The sequence below is a fragment of the Anser anser genome (genome assembly GCF_964211835.1).
Source record: "Anser anser genome assembly, chromosome: 7".
Taxonomy (NCBI): domain Eukaryota; kingdom Metazoa; phylum Chordata; class Aves; order Anseriformes; family Anatidae; genus Anser; species Anser anser.
Window position 1 is genome coordinate 19,334,288 of NC_139727.1, and position 22,628 is coordinate 19,356,915.

General features: G+C 42.2%; 1 protein-coding gene across 9 annotated transcripts in view; it reads right to left on the reverse strand.

The window, feature by feature from the left end:
- Positions 1-22,628, reverse strand: part of PRKG1 (protein kinase cGMP-dependent 1) — a 467,683-nt gene that overhangs the window by 220,033 nt on the left and 225,022 nt on the right. Inside the window, exon 1 of one of the 9 annotated variants that reach the window (XM_083843691.1) lies at positions 21,478-21,496. The exons of 7 other annotated variants lie outside the window; for them this stretch is intronic. The gene's annotated coding sequence lies outside the window, so the exon portion shown is untranslated. Of the gene's footprint in view, positions 1-11,740; positions 18,694-21,477; positions 21,497-22,628 lie in introns of those variants that run through there. One more of the 9 variants, XM_083843689.1, reaches the window with a different exon arrangement.

A 22,628-nucleotide genomic window follows, 5' to 3' on the forward strand; every position in this document is an offset into this window, starting at 1 on the left:
AGACGAAAGCTGAAAGAGTTCCTTAAAGTAGTTCATAAAGAATGCATTCAGAACAATTTGAAAGACATAAAAATCACTTCAAGTACTATTTTAAGTTTGATGGCAATTCGTATCTGTTGGATGAGTTAATGGAAAACCAACAAGGGTCTAATGCAGGCCGGAAGCTTAACATTCAGTTGCTCAAACGTCTAATTTCATGCAACAAATACTGATAACTGCGTATTGCATTTGAACTCCTGAAGAGGGGTTGAAACGAAATGTCTCCGATTATTTGTGAAAAGGAAAAAACAAACCAAGCCCCTCGAAGTTCTGCACTGCAGATACGGAATTGCCCTGCTTCTAGTGAACAGAATGGGGTAGAAGACCTGTATGTGGCTTTGCGTTATAGGCAGAGAAGGGGGTCCTGAAAGAAAAAGGAAATCTCAGGCTGCAATATCTGTGGCTCCTGGAACCTCTTCATCGGGAACATCGACCTTAGGGACAAATTTATAATGACCATATAAATATGTCCTGCAGTTTAAGTTGTTCCATTTCTTAAGGTCTTCAAGTCTGGACAAATATGCCTTTGATGGTACTTCTGCTGAGAGTGTCTTTTTCATACCAAACAGTTGAAAAACAGATGCATTTTGGTGTTCAGCATGAAAAATCGTCTTGGGAAATGGCTTGGCTAGTTGGTAAAAACATAAACAAGGAGCAGGTATAAAAATGAGAACCAGTAGGACAGAACTTGGGGTTAATTTTTGAGATGACCTGCACAAGTTTAGAGCTAGTTTGATTATTCACTGGGGGTAAGAGATCAAATAAATGATTAAAGACAGCACTCCGTATCCTAAAGAGGGTGCGTACACTCAGAAATTGTAATGAAGCTGAATATTTTAAAAATGACTGGAAAACAAACAGATGTTACAAGTCCGTTTGAAAGAAAATGCTGCTTTAAGGATATGTGGCTACCAGAAAGGAGTTGCTTGTTAAAGTAACAAAAAGTGCACATGCAATGCCTTTTCTAAAACGAAAGCTGATGCACATCATAAGCATTAATTATGCCTCAAAGCATTTATAAAAGCTATAAAGCATTACCTATTGATATCCCTGGAAAAGAAAAGTGGAAAGCATCTCTGCTGCTGCTAGTCACACGGTTTGCTGGGACTTCAGGTCTCCTGAATTCACTTTAAGGAACACATACCCATCTTTTCACCACAAGAACATGCATTAACTCTTTTGTTGCTCTGTTATTACCCACAGTAGAGCTAACACAAGAGCCAGGTGCAGTTTCCTTCTTCCTTTCTCCCTCAGAGTAATCACCAGACCTCGAGCAGAGTCATGGAAAAAGGGGAAAGGGATGGTTTTAATTTGTAATGTCCCAGCAAGCTGCAAAGCAACAAGGTCCTTTCTTCCATCCATACTCTGAGCACTGCAATGCACACAGACCTCAATACTGAGTGACTGAAAATGAGCAGGAGTTACAGCTTTACCATGTTTTTTTTTTGTTTTTTTTTTTTTTTTTCCCCCCCCTAAAAGAAACAATGTACAGGTCTAGGGAATACATCTTTCACTCTTTCAATTTTTGTTTTTATTTTTTTAAAGGAAGGCAGTTTTTTTTAAAGAGCTGCTCACATATAGGAAAATTAATGACGCTTTCTAAAAAGTATCAAACCATTATCTTACTGCTTTTTTTTGTTCAGCTCTAGGTGCTATTTGGCTATTTAGCTCCAAAAGGTAGCTCATACAGCCAACTTCTCATAAAGATCAGCACAAAGCCATGTGGAAATCCATTTACGCAGCCAGACACTTGCACTTACAATTCTGCACCATGGGACGCTTTAGTTCATGAATAAAACCAACAGGAATGAGAGAAGTGCCATATATGACTTCACTACGTATAACTAATTGACTGGGGACACCTTTCAGGCGAGATGCTTCTATTGATTGAAAAGCCTAATTAAAGCAGCAGAAGTTTATGAAATTAGAGTAGAGGATAGATTAGCGTTTTTTTTTTTCTTCGTGTAACAAGTAGCAAAATATCCCCGTGCTACCCTTCTCAGCCCTGCTATGCATAAAATGTCTTTACAGCGCCAGCATATAGTTTGCTGCAGGAACTAATGGGATCCCCAGGGTCTCCTTCAAGTTACCCATCTCCCCCCTTCTAACGCAGCCACTCCTGAAGAGCCATGACTGCCCAATGTTTGGCTGCAGTTTCCAAAAGGAGGATGACAGTGCTGGTTTTTAGAGCTGCTTCACCACTGCGTGCTTTACGGAAGGGGCTTTGATGTAAGTTTTTACGTTTCTATGCACGTGACTGTTTAAGCTTGTGTCTAGGATTTGTATTTTTGCTAAAGATCATAGCTGCTCACAGGGGCTTTTGATACAACTTAAAATTTACTCTGAAATAATTGCACAAAAATTATAAATACAAAGCAAAAGTAAAAATGTGGCTTTTCATATGAAAGCAAAGGAATAAAAAGAATTTCTCCTTTACTTGATGTTATTAGTAGAACAAATTAAACCGATAGCAATCTTCTGCTAAGCAAAAGGACACACACAAACATAGATGAATTTTGGGCTGTTGCATGTAGAAGAGTTGCATAATATTAAGCAAAATGATGGAAGACATTCTGTGCATAGTGTAAAATCGATGACAGCTGAGCCCTGTAATTCACTGGGCAGCAATGGCCCTGGTAGGCCACTCTCAAATGGAAATATTCACAGCGCAGATCCTGGCGCATTCCTGACTAACAGAAAGATAGAGCCACGACACAAGCCCTGTGTGTTTTTTTTTCCCCATTCCAATTAAAATTCAACCATCAGACACACAAACTTCAGGCAGCACAAACAACCAGCAACTTGCCCAAGTACAACAGCATCAGGAAGGAAGATTTTTGTTGCCTCACACTGTTTTCACCTATGTATTTTCAACAAAACGCTGCGTATAATTCTGAAACGTAATACAGTACAAATCAGTGTTGTCTGCAAGTACTGCTAGACTTTGAGATACGAGTTTGAGTAACAGTGTTTTGAGAAACCCAGGGAAGTCGAACCGCACCTTTGGCAGCACACTGGGAATATCAAGCAACCGGAAACGACTTCTGAGTGATCAAAGTAGAGATAGTTTGCTAACTGAATGTTATAATAAGGAAATATTTTTAAAAACCTGGAGGTATTTCCCAACAGACACATTTCCATCGGAATGGCAAAACAACCCATCCCTGACCATCCCCTGCCATCTCAGATAAAGGGGGGTTAAAAGCTTTGGCTTTGCTGCATCAAAATATGTCTCTGCCCTCAAGAAAAGCTTCATTTTGGGGGACTACATCCATCAAACAATCTCAAAACTCAAGCAAGACCCGGTCCAAACAAGATGTAGGTATCTGAGATGGCAAGATATATCTGAGGTACCTCTACAGAAAAGGGCAGAAGACACAAAGACAGGCACTCATGGTGTGATATGACACCGACAGGTACAAAAGGGTAATGATGAGCACTGGGTCATGTTGTTTAAAAGTCACTGAACTATTTGACAAAATTATAGTGCTTTAATTCTTCATCTGGGGTTTAAGCTATGACTCAAATGCTCATCTCCTCTTTCTTTACATCTTTTCTGCACTTCCAGTTGCTACAGCGTCGTTCTCCCCCTCATTAATTCTGACACGTTCAAGTTGTTGAGTGCTGAGCCATGAAAAGAGCACACTAACTACAGTGTTTGGCTGGGAAAAAAAAGAGACACAGCAACGCTACAAGCTAATGCAAACCATGGATAATACCCACAGACCAATAAAACAGTCAGAGTTGTGTGAGAACCTTCCTGCCTAGCAAGAAAAGGGACTGTGCTTTGAGAGACACACATGTAAGGTAGATAATTTAGCCTGTCTCTTAAGTTTCTTCCCCAAATCTTAATTAATAGATGATTACTGAGGACTTAACATGTATGCTTGCCCCAGTCCTTGTCTTTACTTTAGGGATCTGCTGCTGGTGGGACCTGGATAACACAGGGCACCTGGGACAGTCAGCTTCCCCTCCTCTATTGTGCCAGTGGAAAGGCACCAGAAGCAAGAGCTGTGATCAGCTAAACGAGGGAGAAAATACTGGGGTGCTACAGCTTTTGCTTTTTTTTTCCCCCCTCTCAAACCGCATTTCATAGCCTGAAATACTAAGCTTTTAGTAGCTCCATTAATTCATCAGCAAATGCTGGCACTTGCTGTTGCAATGCCCATAGAATGAGAAACATGAGTGCAACTTCAGCCCCGCTGGAAAGGCAGAGAAAGTCCCATTCCTGGTTAGCTGGTCCCACCTCCTGACCAGCTTTACCTCTAGGGAGCAGAAAATCCAGCAGAAGTGACACGTACACGCAGCCATTTAAAGAAGTCTAAACTAAGAGAGGGGACATTCTTGTTGCAAGCCAGATACAGCTGCTGACATGTGTTGCTGTTCCTAACAAGAGTCAGAAAACGCCCTTGCTTGACCTGCTTCAGCATTTGTCTGTTTTGATGACGCATTTAGTTTAACAAGTTTTAACAAGCACTCATGTTCAGGAGTCTCTGTTACATTTCATTCAGTGCCAGAGTTAATATTTTGGGATATAGTTCTTAAACAAATCATTGCCTCCTCAACAAACACACGTAATTCCAGCCAAAGCCATGGCAGGGATCACAAGCTCATCCTTCCTTGAGAAGGGAATGTTTTGTGGAAGAATTATAGTCCAGCCCTGAGCCTCCACACTTTTATTCCCCAAAGCATCCCACATCAGAACAAGACCATAGCATCTGATGCCTCTTAATCAGACTTAAAATGTCTTTCCAGGGAATTACTTCCTCCCCATACTCTGACTTACAAACAACTGTGCAGAGAACTCATCACATCCTATTGCTGCTCCTACTTGGTCTTACGACATTTTAGGTTTATTCACCCCAAGACTACTCTCCGTTTTGACATAGCAGCGTAACCAGCAGGGCACACATTCCCCCTGCACTCCCCAGCACATCCAGCTGCTCAGAGATGATGGGGAGAAGTCTCCAGCACCTTTTCTCCTCCTCCTCCTCCTGCTCCTCAGCAAAGTGGCATTTGGAGTGCAACCTGAGGTGGGGAAATTCAACGCAGGCTGATGAGCCTCGTCCTGTTGGTGTGTGGCTTGAAATCCAAACAGGTCAAAAGGGATCAAAGAAGAGCACCGTGTGCTGGCTGCTTGCTGGCTCATGTGAAATGAGATGGTAGCTTCAGTCCAGCTGTGTGAAGATAACGCTGCAAGCAATTAGCAACCCGCTTCCCCTCCAGTGCTTTATTCCTTTCAGCAATGTGCTAAGCACAGCAAAAAACCCATGGATTAAATCATTAAAAATAGCCTGCATGAGTGAGTGATCCCTCTGGGGAAGGGCGCGGCTTTTTGCTACGCAGGCATCACGCAATTTAATAAGAGATCCACTCTGTTCTGGCTACATAGGAGCAGAAGATTTGGCATCCAGTCATAATTTAGCCCATTTGCTTTGCTTTTTCAGTCTCTGATCTCCAAGAAGGGACTTTTGTTATTTCTGCAGTTGGAAAAGAGCAGGCAACTACAGCCTGAATAAACCAGCAGTCAAACAGCAGTACCACCCAACACAAAAAGCACAGGCAGGGAAATGGAAAAGGGCAATCTTGAAAGATCACTTATGAAACAGAAGGACTAAGCATTATACCTTCTGAAAAACAGGTTTTGTTATTCATTCAACGAGAAGGCAGGAGGAAGATGGTATGACATTGCCTTAAAGCAAACAAACAACAACAACAAAAAAACAAACACACGAACTTCCAAAAACATTGCCATCCCGTTATTTTCCTCAGCACAGACAGCAACGCATGGTCTCTCCACAGCGTTTCACCCCACACCAGAATCGACACCTTCTCCACCCGCCCAGGTGAAATCTACCTGATCCCCCCTCCCTTACTGTGGGGGAAATCCTCTCCTTGCAGGCTTAGCCGGCAGCACACCACAGGGCTACCCGCTGGCTGAACGTGGGATTTGCCTGGGCTTTGACAGGGTCTCAGCATCCCCATGCCAGCTGGGAATTCAGACGGGTCTCCCCACACAGTCCCTTGCCATCCCTGAGCTATGGGGAACCCTCCAGCCTGCCTGGAGAAGAGGACCCCAACTCCTTGCTCAAATTCTTTGGGACAGCATATGGACAAATTATTAGTGCTTGTCCTGAACCTTCAAATCTTGGTCCTCCAAGCATCTGATCTAGGCAGCGAGAACATTCTGCACAGTCAGAGGTAGATGTTTGCTTTCTTTGATGACAGTGGACTTAACGTGCTTCATGAGAAGCTATTTTGTAAGCCATTAAGTACGTATACAAAGAGAAAATAAGGCTGTGCATTTCATTGGATAAGCTTGTGGGGTTTCAATACATGCTGCAAGGGATAGTTTGGAAAAAGAAAGTTTCCAATATGTTTATTGAAGTCTGTAATGGGCATACATCTAAAATAGCTGTTGATTAATACATACCTCAAATAAAATCTCTTGCTGATTTGCAGAAGCATCATTCCATCATTACAGATCACTTTGACTTCGATGAAAAACACTGCTAACTTAAAACCAGCAGTTGTAGCAGGCATCTCAGCTGTACTGAAGCACTTTAGCTATCAGAAATCATGTTTAAAAACTGAATATTGAAGAGCCTTTTTTCTTCCTATAAAGACATTTATTAATTATTTTTCAATTTCTCCAGTCCCCAGCCAGCAGCAGTTTTTAATAACTCACGTATCACTTGACGGTGCCTCCCAAAGGCAAGCAGTAATTGAGGTTAAAAAGCACTGAAGGCTGCCTCCTCTGTGAAGTTTGCTCATCTGCTTTGGAGCTAACTACATGTCATTGCTGCTGTTCAGAATCTCAAGTGTTGGTTGTTGTTTTTTCTTAGTGTTGGGAGCCACTAATGAGCACAGCTCTTAAGAGAAGAAGACACAAGAGAGCAGGCCAGCGAGCACAGGAGCCAGTGCAGGTTACCTGCAGCTGGTACGGTGAAGTGCAAAGGAGTAAGAGCAGGAGAGAAGGTGGCCACCAAGCAGAAACCAGGCATGGATCCACCTCCGGACACCTGAAGGCAAACTCAGGGCAGTTCCTGGCTGTACCCTAAAATTTTGTTACCATACGATTTTCTGTGCTAACATTACACGGTTCCTACTGCTACTTGTTCAGCTGCCTGCAGTAGCTGTGTTTGACGTACCTTCACAGCCTGTATTTTTTCCTGACTCAGGGAACTGTGATGCATTTGCTGCCCGGGATTTTGATTCTGCAAAATGCTGGGGGCTCTGGAGACAATCCAGAGAAGCGTGTAAGTGCAGATAAACATTAAGAGAATGAGTAGCTGGACCTCCTGCCCTCCGCAGGATGATTTATGCGCTTACATCTTGCTGCCATTCCATTTATTCAATTAGCTTGGTCTAATCCCACCACCGAAATTACTGCAAACTGACTGAATTAGGCCCCTTCAATCAGAAAGGAATTGTTTTCTGTAAGTATAGAAGCTCTACAACGAAGACAGAAATCAGAGATGAGATGGTGAGGACTACAGCAGCGACTTTAATGCTGCCCAAATTCTCCAGTTCTTCCTTGGCATGCCTTAGCCAGCTGAACAAGGTATGTGCCTCATTAGCCTCTGTCATTTTGGCCAGGGAGAATGTAATCCTTAACATTTATTTCTATCTATTTGAATTTTTACAAAGTACGTATTTTTGTGTTCTTCTGAGATGAACCTGCAGAGTATTAAACGCGGCTGTACTGCGTGTATTCAAATGGGGAATCAGAACAGGCTTATTTGAGCAGAACACTAATAGAAATTAAAAACAACTACTTAAAGCTCTCAAATCTCAGTAAATAACTGTAAATGCCTTCAACTCTTTTCTGTCTTGATTTTTTTTCCCCCAGTTTTGCTTTCATGATCCTGGGGGGGGGGGGGGGGGCGGGGGGGGCAGGGCAGGAATGGTTTAAGACATTATTTAATTGATAGGAAGCAAAGCAGAGAACTGCAACAAGCACTCAATGCACCCTCGGTAATTCCTATGCTAAGAAAAAAAGACAAGTATTCTTCTCCCCAAGCCTTGCAGCGTGCCAAATTTCTGCATTTTTACTGTTCTAAAGCTATAAAAAATAACTCCCGAGAAGAGAGATTGCATTCCTGTTCCTACTCCAGACATCTCCCTCTGTGACCTTCCAACCAGGAGATCTGCTTCCCAGAGATCAGAAACAGTGGCCATCAGTTTATGATGCTCAAAAGATAAGATTTCATTGGAAAGTTTTCCAAAACAAAGAACAAGGAAAGCTTACAGCAGTGGAAAGCCATTCCTCTGATGTTATTGAAACAGTTTTGGTACACACTGAAAGTCTCCTCCTTAAAGAAGACCCTCGACTTGGTTGAAAAAACAGTTCTTGGGCCAGTGCAAAAGGTCTGCTTTCTAAAGTTTCTGCTGTAATGTCACAGGATCCTCAAATTCAGCATTACTGTGAAAGTGCAAAATCAGAACTACTGCTACAGCGTGTTTAACCCCAAAAGAGAAAAGTTACATAGAAATGAGGAAACTTGTTAAAAGGAAATGGAAGAGGGCAGCCAAAAGGGAAAAGAAACATTCAAGGTGGCATAAGAATTGTGTCTCTGCGCCTATGAGAGTTTTGGAAGAAGTATATACCAGCTGTCCCCAAAATGACTTGAAATAAAGCAGTAAAGAACTAAAACGGATAAACAGCAAAGTGCAGAAAGATATCAGAAGTAAAAAAAAGATAACCTTGGAAAACGGTGATTGCACCTGAATGAGGGGAAAAAGGAGAAGAGCACGAGCTCCAGCAAGAACAGTGCCAAACCACGGCGTAGTACCCAACAGAGGCTGAGAAGCACCTGGCCAAAGGCTGCCCATAAAGCCTTCTGCAGGCAGGGAGCTTCCCCAAGCACCTGAGGGACGTGGAGAGCCAAGTTTTGAAACGAGCACTTGAGGCAGACAAAGTTAGAGCAGAGAGGCTGGGTTGGGAGCACTCAGCAGTGAGGAGCTATGGGAGTTCCCCAGCTGGCTCACTACAAATGGGAGATGTAAGAGAAGCTTTCTCCAATTAAAGCATCAGTAGAAAAGATTTACAGCAAATAGATCCGATGAAGGGTAATAAATTGTCTAGATCAACTCATGCTGCCTTTAACATACACGAACACAAGTTGTTCAGATTGCCAACCTAATCATTTTAGCACATAGCCCATGGTTTAGGTCAGATTTTGCAATAACGGAAAACCAGGGTGGCAAATGTGCTGCAGCTTTTTAAGGGACGCCCCGGGGCTTCAAGCAAACTGCACACCGCTGAGTCCGATTTCTGGTACCAGTCAAGTCAGTACAAATTCAACACAGTGTCTATATGAACAGGTAAGTTGTGCAAGTGGCCTCTTCGCAAAGGCTCTAACAGAAGCTCAGCTGTTGCAGGGTAAAAGGGAATACCCTCTGCTGCACGAGGGCTACAAGGCACAGAGCACGCGCCAAGCCCACAGTGACCTGGGTTGGACTCACACTGCGATCTGATAAAGAAGGGCAAGGGGAGAGTGAAGGAAAGGGGATAAAGTTTGAGGACTGTGCAACAGCTTCCTGGGGGTAAAAGCTGGCGTGGTCAGGGAGAACATAACCCAGACACAAAACTGGGCTTAGACGCGGTGCTGCAAAATGCCAAATAATGCATGAGGGGAAAGCTGCCCATACCAAGCGGCTACCAACATCCTCCAGTAAAAAAGGCAAACAAAAATAGAATGTAAGCACAAACTGACAGCAGTTCAAATAGCCTGCCCTCAACTCACAAAAGTGGAAGTGTCTAAGGTTTTACACAGTTAAATGCCTAAACTAGAGAAGACCCTGATAAAGGATCAGATAAGAACCCATACACAACTTCAGTCATTTTCTGCAAGCTGCACAAGGATAAACTGCATGCAAATGTATAGGAACTGCCTTTTTTTTTTTTCCTTTTTATATATTTAGAAGTACAAAGACAAGGCCTGCCTTTCCCCCCTCCCCTGGTAGTTGCAACTGGAAAACATCCTTTGGAAACTGATTTTCATTTGTAGGATCAGGTACAGCATTGAGTTACTAGGGTCTCTGTCATTGTGCCTTAAATTACACTAATACCAAAGCTCAGACAAATCAACCACCAGCACATTTACCATGTGGTTTTGGATCACTGCAGTACATGCAGTTGACCCATGCCCATCACCTCATCTTGACTGTGCTCTCTCATCAGGAAAGGCTTCTTCGGTTTCCACATGTGTTACTGGTTCTGCCTCGTGCTGTGTGCTGGAAATCAAACTGATGAGCAGCACCAAACCGAACAGCCTCAGCACACTGGATCTGCAACAAGCATCAATCTTCCCAGAGGAAGAAATCAGGCACGTCTGGCCAGTTTTACATAAATACATACTGATTGGCATTGCAAATATGCCCAGCCTTTAATCCTTCATCAGCTGGATCTTGCAGAAACGTTCCCATTATTTCACCCTGCATCAGTATCAGTGACATTGTAGATTTGCCCATTTATAGATATTTTAGCCCATATTCAGCCTACATTGGTGCAGAATTGAAAGATTAATCCCACATGAGCATCAGGGGTTAAACCCAGCACCAGGACTGCTGGCAGCACGTCTGCCTCACAGATTTTGATACCCAGCAGGCAGGTTTGAACATTAAATTCTCTGTAACTTCTCCAGATTCCCATAAAGCAAGTTCAGCAGTGAGATTTAAAAAAAGGTTAAGGTGCTGGTTCTGCTGAAGCCTGTTTGGAAAATATTTAGATGATGGGCTATTTCTGAGATGAGAGCAAGGTATGATTATCTGCCAGAATTACGTTTTCCTTCCAAAATTTGCAGCTTTTTTGGTAATAGTAGTAATAACCTTTTTGACAGGCAAAGCCCTCCTGCAAAGGGGCACACAGACAGTCATATGGAGGTATACACAGCTATAGGAGGGGTATAGCTCCTTTTTAGCAACTGACCCACACATGGCATGAAACTGCTCCCTTACTACCACTATTCTCATAAGTATCTTGGAAATCTCTTCAAGCCCAAGCAAAGCTTTTGGATTTTAGCACTAACATCACTTTTGCCGTGCTTCCAGCTGCAAATACACAACCCCTGTGACTGTCGGCAGGGGTGCCGCTCCCAGGCAATCATACCCACGTTCAGGTGAGTTTGGCATCAAGCAATTTGTGGGTCCGTGTTCTACAGCTGCCAGTAACTTCATTTACCAGGATTTTTATAGGTATCCTTTTGGAAAATTGCTGAAACCGTGGATCACCTAGACATTCAACACCTGTTCTCAGGGGGTTACTCTTACCTAATCACAACTGATCCTCTCCTAGGATTATACTCATCAATGGGAAGTCAAAAGGTTACCCATGTCATATATAGCATATACATGCCTAAACTGCATAATCATCAAAATATAACTTTATAAGAAGACTCACGATATGCACCAAGAAGTGGAAGCACAGCTCCAACCATTAACGCAGGACTCCAATCTCTTTGAAAGAAACAACTCACACTTTTTCAGTACAAATACACTCACATTTTTGATTCAAATAACTTCACATTAAGACTTATAGCACCTTTCTTTACACTCCTTTTCCTCCACTTCTGCATTTACTTAATTTTGATTTTTTTTTTAGTTACACCTGGTTCATTAGACACATATATGACATAACATACTCTAATGCTTTAATTTTGCTTTTAAAAGTACAGACCCATAACAAAGCAGAACTTACATATGTATCCCAGAGATGACTCCTGGCCTCTCACAGCTCAGGACAGCAAAGCAATTATCAGATCCTTTAAAACACGACTTCTGCTGCTTACAAGGGTGGCTGCTCATTACATGCACACACCTGCCAGCTGTTAGGTATTATCCCAATTAATGAGTATTTCATTATTCCCAGCTGTACCAACACCCAAAAACCATCAGCTAAGCTTCAGCCTATGCCACTTGCTGCACGAAAGCTGATTCTTTCCAGAAAAGAAAAAAAACAGGGCTGGAAATACCAGGGCTTGCATTTAGCAAGCTGTTACAACCCCAGCATCTATGTAGATAAGGAGAGGACATCTAAAACCGTGTTCTGGCTCCTGTAGGACACTGCTGCTCAATCCTGCAGTTGTAGCAAAGCACTGAAAGCATCAACCAGGTCTAAACAGAAAGAAAATGCAGGTTTCATCAAGTTAACCAGGGCAGACATTTCAATCTTGTTCCTGCAGCCCAGTCCAAAGCCGTGCGGAAGGAGGCTCATACGTTTGGGAGACTTTCAAGAGCTGATTTCATTTAGATTGGTTTCTGACATCTGGAAACAAACAAACAAAAAAGATTCTTTCTATTTACCCAGGAAAGCTGTAGTCTGGAGTCTGCAGCCTTGGCCTCTGAAATCAATGCAGACAACAAGTTGAACCAGAGTTATGGATGGCAACTTTGGCAGATGGAGACCGCTGTCAGAGCCCTTACCCTTGCGACGAAGGCAGGAACATCACAGAGAGCATCTTCCCTCTCTGTGTGCAGGGAAAACCCAGGAGCACAACCATGGGCAGCAGGGGCTATGTCAAAGGTCCATCATGTCAGCTGCGGGTGGTTTTTTGAGCCTGACTCCACTAGCTACTTCATTCACACCCCTCAAATTCCTGTAGCGGAGGAAAAAGTGGACAACTCCTCCGTCCTTGGGGTCTTCATGTGGCTCGTCATCGTCCAGACCTCTCTTGTATCTGCTCTGTTGTCTCTTTTATGGATGAAAGAATGGTAGGCCATTGGACATTTCATGTGTTAGATGCCTTCATTACCCTTTTCAATCTTCTTTCAACCTTCCCTGGTTCGACGAGAGATTCTTTGAGACAGGGCAGCCACAAGCCTATGCAGTATTCAACATGGAGGCAAGCCATGGGTTTACAGGAGCTTGGACAGACTTTCCCTCTCTCATTTCTTTTTTGTCACTACTTCCCTCCTAGAGCCCAGTTTGGCTTTTTTTTTTTTTTTTTTTTTTTGAGAAAGAGAGACTGCTAGGCTGACATTTTCAAAGAACAATATATTACAGACGCAAGGCCTCATTCCTAAATTATAAACCTCAGCCCAGACGCCATCAGCTTACACACAGAAACAGGACTGCTACTCTTGCTGTGCAGCTTTCCATTTATCTGCACTCAATGTCCTTTTTAACACCATCAAATGTTTTCATAAGATGTCCCCAACATTCCTCACAACCAAAACACTACATTTTGATTTTAAAATGGTTCGAGCAGCCTGCATTATCCACAGCAACAGCAGATCTGCAGAGGATGAGGAAGGCAGGGAAGTTCTCTGCATGCTGCCCAGATGCTCTACATGACTGCAAAGACATTTTGGGCATTACAAACCTCGGTCAAACCCCAAATCTGTTGCTATTGTTTTAGCCGCTGTTTCTTGCTGCTTATTTAGCCACGGATCGGCTGAATGCTGTGACCACATATGAGATTATGAGCCAGTGTGCCAGTGGCGAAAAAATACAGCGTATTGTAGCATCCCCCTGAACACTGAAGGCAACGGTTAATCTCTTTTGATGGGACACTTCCATCTGGAGCTGCCAAGCTTTCAGTGGAGCATATTCCTGTTAACGCACTTACTCCAGTGGTCTGCCAGCAGGCTTTTTTTTTTGGATGGTTGTATTGTTAAAATGCCCAGTGTATACGCTAAGCTACTGCCAGCGGAGGTTTGTTGGTTTCTTTAGCTATAATAATCCTCAGCAGTTTTTGTGCTGCTGATCAGCTGTGTTAGCTTAAAGATGAAGAGACACAGAATTGCCTCTGCATTTTGCAGTGAGACCACCACCTGCAGCACAGAGCCAAAATACTTGTCTAAAAATACCCTCTTCTTTCCAAGAGCAGAGGCACAAATGAGACCAGGACAATGTATGAGTGTTGAGTGAAATGCTATTTCTCATGATATCTGAGATTTGTTTCTAGGCATTTGTCATCCTAGAGAGAGACTTTTTTTTTCTACTACATAGCATAAAAACAGCATACATTTAGATAATGTTCTGTGATAAGTTGCCATTTTAAATCATTCCCACACCATCAATATGCCCAGACTATTAAATTTGGGGAATAGAAAAAAAAAGGATAAAAGGGAGCATGCCGAAGGACACATATTTGATGGGCCTGCCATGTATTTTATAATGGGATAATCGCTACTCAAACGTTTTGTGATAAAAAGTAAATAGCTACTGATGATTTTATATTAACCCCACATTAATATTTAATTATAGGTTTTATACTTTACTATATAATTGAGCAGCTATTTGGTTTTCACTGTATTTTATTACAATCCTACCACTTTTCAAAGCAAATAAGCTTTTCTATGTGTAAAGCCCTTCTTACATCCCATCTCTGCAGAAATATTAACATCTGTAGACATGCTGCAGAAAGGCTCCCCGAGTTTGCTGTTGTATTATATCACAGAGCTTCGCTACTTTTTTATTGTCTGTTACAGAATGTAAGAATTTCAGGCAGGATTTCTACCTAGTGCATTAGATAAATCATGCCGTGGTAGACGTATCTGTTGACAGTCGGTGGATGTCAGCCTGTTTGCTGTTCCGTGTTTCTTTTCTTTAAGAGCTGAGCTGCACAGAACTCACAAGGATCAACAACAAGAACACACTGCTGAACACAAAATGCAAACAGTTTCTTGGTTACATCTGGAAATGGGGAAACTCTGGTGTCGTTTCTCTTGTCTTGAGGCTAACGCAATGCTTTGGGAGAAAGAGCGAGTGCCCTGGATGATGCCAAACAAAACATGGAAGGGAAGATGGGCATTTCCTCCCGTGATTTACCAGGTATTGCTGCTGCCTTTCTGCTTTGCTGAAACTCAGGAATAACTTTGGTCTCTGACAGCACTACACAGCAATTATCCTTGCTTTTCAACAGGATAAAATACAGTTATTGAAAGGAAAAACCTGCTAAGAGAACCAGTAAATTCTTGCAAATCTGTAAAAACAGAAGCTGCCAACTACAGAATGTAAGATTGTAATCAGAGCATGAGAAAAGCAGATGTCCTGGAGTTACAATGACAACACACATCACAGTTTTAAAAGCTTGAATACTGTTCTACTTCACATTAGCTCAGCCCACTTGATCCACCCTGAATAACCATGAACAGCCTTCCCGTATCTCACAGGGCTTGGTGTGGTTTTTAATTTATTGCTTTTTATAAAAGAGGTTGGTCCTGTGATGGTCTTCTGCGTCTCTCAGACAAGAACATGCTGCATCCCCAGCATGCATGGGATCGGGGTGGTGGAAGTACCCCCAGCTGCTGCTCCACCATGGATACTACGACCTGATAACTGGAGGCCAGGCTTGACACTGGGACAGCCTCTAGTTATAATTGATGACAGAAGGCTACTTCTCTCCACCACAGTTATCTTCAGAGGATAAACTGCCTTGGGCAGCTTTCCACAGTCACTGCTGTGTCACCCACCAATATACAGGGCTGAACATCATTGCCACAAAACTTTGTGTGCAGGCTCATCTCAACTTAGCATGCACTTTTATTATTCTCAGTGGTTGTCCACTGTCAAAACAAGCGTTGGAAATTCAAGCGCTCATATATTCATGCTCAAAATTTGAGAAGGGCAATAAAATCTCTCCCGTAACGCAATGCCCCTGGGCAGCCCGTGTGCTTGCAGTAAACAGTGTGAATCAACCCGAGTTGCTACCTGTCAGATTGCTGAGAAAATTACTCATCAAGGTGCCAAATGCTCTCCAGAGGAATGCCTTTAGTCTGTTTTCATCTTCAGCTCAAAGAGCAAACGTTGCGTGCACCTGCAAACTGCTGAAGCTCTTGCCTGAACTTTAATTTTTTCTAAACTAAATTCACATACCCTTTCTCTGGGAATCCATGGGGAAATACACAAAACCATATACTGAAGAAACTGTGTTCTTAAATTGGCAGTACTTTATGATCCACCCATAAAATAACAATTATCAGACAGGCACATCTACCTCCTGGATAGTGATGGAGTACACACTTGGATTTTGGTCTCCTTGGAAGCCACAGCACATCCAGACAACAGAAAGAATGAAATTCTCATCTTTCTAGGTTCTATTTTTAGCAAAACATACCAAGTTATCCGAGGAATGAAACAAAATATATGAAATTACCCTTAACACATTGTTTGGTTTCACAGGCTGGACTAGTTCATAAAGAAACAAGCTACAAACAAAGAACACATCTGAATTTAAAAACACAGAAGTGCTAGAAAATGTATTTCCAATTTAACGAGCTTCATATTCCTGTTTTGGCCCAACTTTGCTACATACTACAAAGAATAGCTTTGGCTGCTCTTCTGCAGCTGCAATGATATGGCAAAACAGTGCAAGGTATCTTACAATGATTGCCTTTCAACGCACAAATAACATCTTAACTACTGATAGAAAAAAACAAACCAACAAAAACAACTTAAAACTGGATGATTTCACCTCTTGAAAATAAATAGTTTTGTGCTTTCATCATATTTTCTGCCACTGAGCCAAGCAATGGTCCCTTTGAGGGCTGGAACTTAATTCCATGATAAGCAGCAGAAATGGAAGAGAAGTTAAAAAAGAAAATCTGAATTAAGGAGATATATTTACACAGTTTTGCACTTCTGACTGCCAGTCTCTGTATTTTATCATCACCATCAAAGGCTCCCAACCCACAATTACTACTGGCTAATGCTGAGCTATTTTGTACAGACGGGAAATCAGAAGCCCTGCTCCCATGGAGGCTTGGTGACAAGTTACAAAGCTTTTGAACGGGTGGTGTCTGGCTGCCCAGGTAGAAGTGCTGAGATAGGTAGATCTATACGTGCTTTGTGGATAAGGGCAGAGCATTTGTCTCATGGAGAAAAGATTTTAGTCTCCAAGCACCAGCTCTTCCCAATTCAGCTCCTTCAATGACAGCAGAGATGTTTAAAAAACAACAACCAAACAAGAAATTACAAATAAAAGGAAAAGCACAGACTATATATGAGCTCTAGAAACAGTGTGCAATCCCAGGTTAGGTTTAGTTTTAAACTAATTTCCAGAGAAAGTTAGGATCACAGTTCAGGTGCTATGGGTGCTGAACTCCAGCACAACCTTCTCACAGACAAAAGGCAGAATTATTATTAATCTGCATATTCGTGCCAGGTTTCTGACATCTCTGGGTGAAACATCATGAAAGCCAAAAAGGGAAAACAATTAATTGCTAAATGGTAAAACTGGTTCATTGGACATCCACGCTCCAGCAGGATGGGTCACAAACACATGGGCAGCCCTGAGATTAAAAGCTTAGCACGAGTTCAAATGAAATAACCTGCCTAGTATGCTATCAACAGAATAGGTTCTGGTTTGTATGTTAATGTATGGAATATCCATTTAAATGGGCTTTAACATGGATCTGTTTTTAATAGATCGATACATTTGTGTAGTGCATGTGATGGAACAAGTCAGACTGTGAACTGAAAGCGACGAAGGAAAGCAAAGGAGAATGAGGAGAATTGCCTAGATTTCAGGTCTAGCAATTATTTTCCCCCTAGAAAGAAACACAGTAATCACCATCATTTGCAGTTTGCTAAGAATACAGAAATTTGGGTGAACCTTCATGCTAGAGTGCAATTAGAGGAACCTCAGACACTGTCACAGCTCTTGTACTTCCATCGTGTTTCCTCCACCACTTTGCCTAACTCATTGCACAGCTCAGTACTGCACCTAACTGGGCCAAAGAGCTACATCCTCTCCATTTCAAGAATTTTTAAATCATTCTACGCTATTCTGAATATCAGTAATGGCAATATTTCATATTACAAACTAGCTGAGCAACATTAGAGCAACAAACATGCTGAGCAACATTTTTGACCAAGTACGCAGGCTGCGAACAAACTCTACCCAAGTGAAGTAATTTAGCCTGAAAAGAAAAAAGAAACACCTTCAAGAGATGCATAAGGAATATCAAGCATTAAGTTGTTGTATGTTGAAACAAATACCATTAAAAATGCCATCTATACCACTATGGTATGCCAAAGCTTTCATCAATATCATTTCATGAATACTGCTGTGCCTTAATCCTATTTCTTATACACTGGTCATTTCTATGTATGCATCAGTTTGCTTCCTCTCAAGTCTCTGTTCAAATAAATTCTTGTATGACAGACCTCCACTGCTAAAAATCCAAGCAAGAAAAACCTTAAATCTCCCATTAACAGCAGGGAAAGAGAATTTCGGGTTGCAAAAACCAGAACCAAGCTGAAAACTGCTGTGCTGCTGGTTCCCTGCACGGAAGCGCATGGGCTGGTGTTTTTCTTTGAAATGGCAGAGAAATGCTCGCTTGAAGCTGAACTGATTAAATTCCTCACTTCAGGTGTATTCAAAAACAAATCTGAGAATTAATAAATACATGTAAAATACTTCAGAAAAGCTTCCCTTAGTACTCATGTTAAATAAGCATATCTAGGTAAAGCCAGCACCACTGCTCCTAGCTCAGACTTAAGCAAAGCTCTAAAAGCATCCCATTTCAAGTACTTAAAACTTCCAGGAAACCTCTTATAAAAAACTGGCAATAAAACGGAAGAAAATACTTTTCAACATCTTCAGGCAAGCTCTCTGCCAGCTTGCAACAGACAGGACGTGCAGAGCTTTCACACCCCACAAACCCTCTAACCAGGGAAGATTTTTACACAATATGATGAAAAAGAGAAAAAAAAAGAAAAAAAAAAAAAAAACACCATAACGTCTTCTTTCTGGCTCTTTAGCCCCCAAAGTGCACTCTGTATTGCACTGGACCCATCTGGAGTTAATACATCCTCTTTCTTCAACCAGAAATAGCTTCTCCCGCTTGCCACCGAAGCAGCAAATGCCTTCCAAGTACACGACAGTTGCCAAAGGATGCTGCTGTCTGAAGACAAACCGTGGCAATGCCCACCAGGATAACTCTCTTGCTCAGACAGACAGTGAGGCTGCTCATATTCAGATAGCTCCTCAAGGATCTGCAGAGCTTACTCAAATATTTTACAAATAGACAGGGAGAGCAGCTTTGACAAAAAAAACAATTATGGATAGGCAATTCTGCTGATGAGAAAATCACTGATTTTGGCCATGAAAACAGCACACAGGGCATTAGCTCATGTTAAGCAGATTAAGAGAGCTGGACTTTTAAAACATGTCCTGATGGCTAAAATTATCCTCTAAAATGCACAGGGGTTGGTTTGCTTTCTGATTATCACTGCAAGTATGGTTTTAAGATATATATGCAGGAAGATAGCTTTTAACTATGAAGTCCTTAGACTTCATATAGTTAACAACAAAAATTAAACAATCAAAGACTGTATGTTTAACAGTGCCTAGGAGTCTTCTGGAGAATTATACCTTAAGAAGACAGCAATTTGCTTCTTCATATACTGTCTTTATTCCTAAATGTTCAATGTCAGTCATATAAAACTGTATTGTGGTCACAATGCTTTCTTCACAGCATTTTTGCCTGTACACTGCCTGCAGGACACAGCTTTTAGTATTATATTCATCAACTTTATTCATGCCTTAGAAACTTAGTTCTTATATTTACTCCCTATCCCCCAGTTCTTTAGCCAGGCTATGCACACAGGAGACGCTGAACAAAGTTTAGGCATGCTTGATACAATACTTGTTGTCCTTAGAGCCTGTGCAAGTCCAAAATTCAAGCTAAGAGTAACAAAATTTGCATGCAGTTAAATATTCCTGTTTTCTTGATATTTCAGAGCAGCTCAGAAGCACCATGTGCTGGAGGCAGAGCCCTGCTGGGATGCCTGAGGTGTTCTGCAGAAAGCAATTCCCCAACACCAAACCCATGCACAGGGCTGTGGATAGTCTCCCATGAGTGTTCACGCTGTGCTATGCCAACCCTACCCTCTAAAATTCAATTTTAGGACAGAACTGAAAATAAATGCAACTGTTTTATCCAAAATCCTTGCAGCTTCTTCTTCCTATAAAGAGAATGACATGTGTCAATTCTACTTGGTCTCACTCTTCTGCAATCCTCACATTTCCAATTTTTAGCCAATCTTTAAGTATCTTTGGGAAAAAAAAAAAAAAGAAAGTCAGAGAAAGTATGAAAGGGATCTAACTTTTTGAAAATTGGGCCCTGCTGCATTTGCTGCTTCTTCTCTTGGAGTAAGATTTTAAGGCCTCCATTTATCCTTTCAAGCTGTCCTCACTTTGTATTACAGTGTAAGATGTTATGAATGTTAAGCAAAAGTATTTTAGAAAAGAAAAAAAAATTTAGTGGTTATCATATCCCACCCTGTCACAAGAGCAGTAAATTAACATAATTATTACCTAAGTTCAATTATATTCAGCTGAGGCCAGAATGGCAATGACACTGTCAAGTGTAGAAATTCATCTATGACAGTGAAATGCATTTATATTTTTAACCTGCAATTCTTGCACTGAAGGCAAGGAGTCCTTCCTTGAAAACAAGTCATTTTGTCAAGAGATGGTGACACGAATGTATCATTGCTAGAGAGGTTGACTCACTGCAGTTTACCTATAACAGAGAAGAGTCATTCCACCATTTCCTTTCCTAAAATACAGGAAACGACAGCTTTCTGCTTGCCATAAATAATACTTGGAAATCCTATAAGTCCCCAGTACAACTCCCTATTTTGCACCCTCAGCTCTCACATTCACTGTTTGAGGGCACATTTACAAGAAGCATCTCAGAAGAGATTGCCCTGCCACCACTAAAATCTTTGACTATGGACGGAATACGATGGAAATCGAGAGCTCTCATTAGTAATGTTCTGAGGAATAAAACTGCCAGGTTAGAAATTGGCAGCCTGATTTAATAATGTCTAATCCAGGATTAAATACAGAGTACACTGACAGTTGTTTCTGTCTCAGGATGCATGTGATGTTGGAGAGGAAGTATGAGATGTGGGGATAATTGCTTTGCCGGCCCATGGTGACGATGATGCATGTGCATAGCTTACCCCTAACCTTAGCAGAAGTTCTTGTGAAACAAAGGCTTTACGCTGGTGAATGGGATGCGAAAGCTAATGTACTCAGTTTGTCACATCAAGATTATTAATTGTTATTATTCTTATTATTTTGCTAGCCTAGCCCTGTAAGCAAGTAGGGCTTATTTGCCAACTCTGCTTCCCGATCTGTCTGTCCATCTGGATGGCTGTCCATCACACCCCAGCCCCAGCATCACAGCCTCAAGAACACCAATTAATGCTTCCTAATGCCAGCTTAGCTCAAGGTACCAGTCTCAAAGATGCCAAGTTCTCAGGAATGTCCTTAAAATCAGCAGAGCTGGATCACTCATGGTGCAGCTCACAGGCTGTCCTGTGGATGGAAGAACATCCTTCTGCCAACCACTCCCACCCATGCCTGGCTGCTGGGGAGGCACGTGGCATGGTGAAACATGGATTTTCAGCTAGTATCTGAAGAAGGACACAGTTCAACAGCAAAATCCCGTGTTAGAGCTGAGTTGAACATGTACCTGTTTGCTTGAAGGGCACTCAGACTCGCTAGCATCTTGTTACTGGCTCGGCGATGCATTTCTTGCACGGAGCGTCCAGGCTTGGGGCAAGCCCGAGCGCCCTTCCAGCAACGCATCTTCCTGCTCCTTGGCTTCCTTGCAGTTGTTACAGAGATATGGCATATGTTTCCTACAGCACAGGTAGGGCAAAAAATATACATACATTTCTAAATTATTGGAAAAATGGTCAAAAGAGGTAAATCTAAATGAATGTCATCAAAACAGCTGACAGCATTTTATGGGGCAAAGCAGTGAGACAGCTTTTCTGTACTGTTTCCGTAGCACAGGCGGCCTACAGCACACCAGGATCTGCCCAAGACACAAAATACAGCAGTAGTGACTATGCTACATGTTTTCTGTATCTGTTTTTTTCCTTTCTGAGCTGGTAATTGCTGTGTGGATGGGCTATGGCTATCAAACCCAGGCTGCTCAGCTGACTTCTTCCAATGTCTGAGCGAGCTGAATGCCTGAGGGTTGGAAAATTATTCTGTGAATGCTTATGACAAGTCCAGAGCAACAATAAAGAAACTGCAGTTCATATGATAAGAAAAAGAAAAGGGAAAAAGGGCATTAACTCCGAACCTTGGGCATTCATCTCATCAGAGAAGGGCTGAAAAGCCAGCCTGACCTCACTGGTAAAATGCAGAATAACCACAGGAGACAGCTGATCGCATCGTACTGCTCGGAGGAGCAGTACCAAACCCAGCCGAGCACAGGCTCGGGATGGAATGGGGCTGTGGGGCGTCCGTGCAGGTGTGGGGAGGTCTCCAGTCCCAACCCAGCCCCAGACTGCTCAACATCAAACCCTTCCCTCATGCCGTCTACATCCACCTGAAAACCAGCTTGGGACCCAATGCTCCCTGGCTAGAAAGCTCTCAGCACTACAGCCAGTGAAAGTCATTTCAGAATTATTACTTTTTTAGGGTGTTGCTTTTTTGTGGGTTTGTGGGGCTGGGCTTTGCTCCTTTGCTGGTTTTCTTTCGGCTGGTTGCTATCAAGCACAAATGTAAAATGAGCCTTAGCCAAAATCAGATTTTTGGCTGCAATACCAGACACTGACCGTATCCTGGGAAGGAAACAGCCTGCTTCTTAGGGAAACTCTGGTGCTTTGT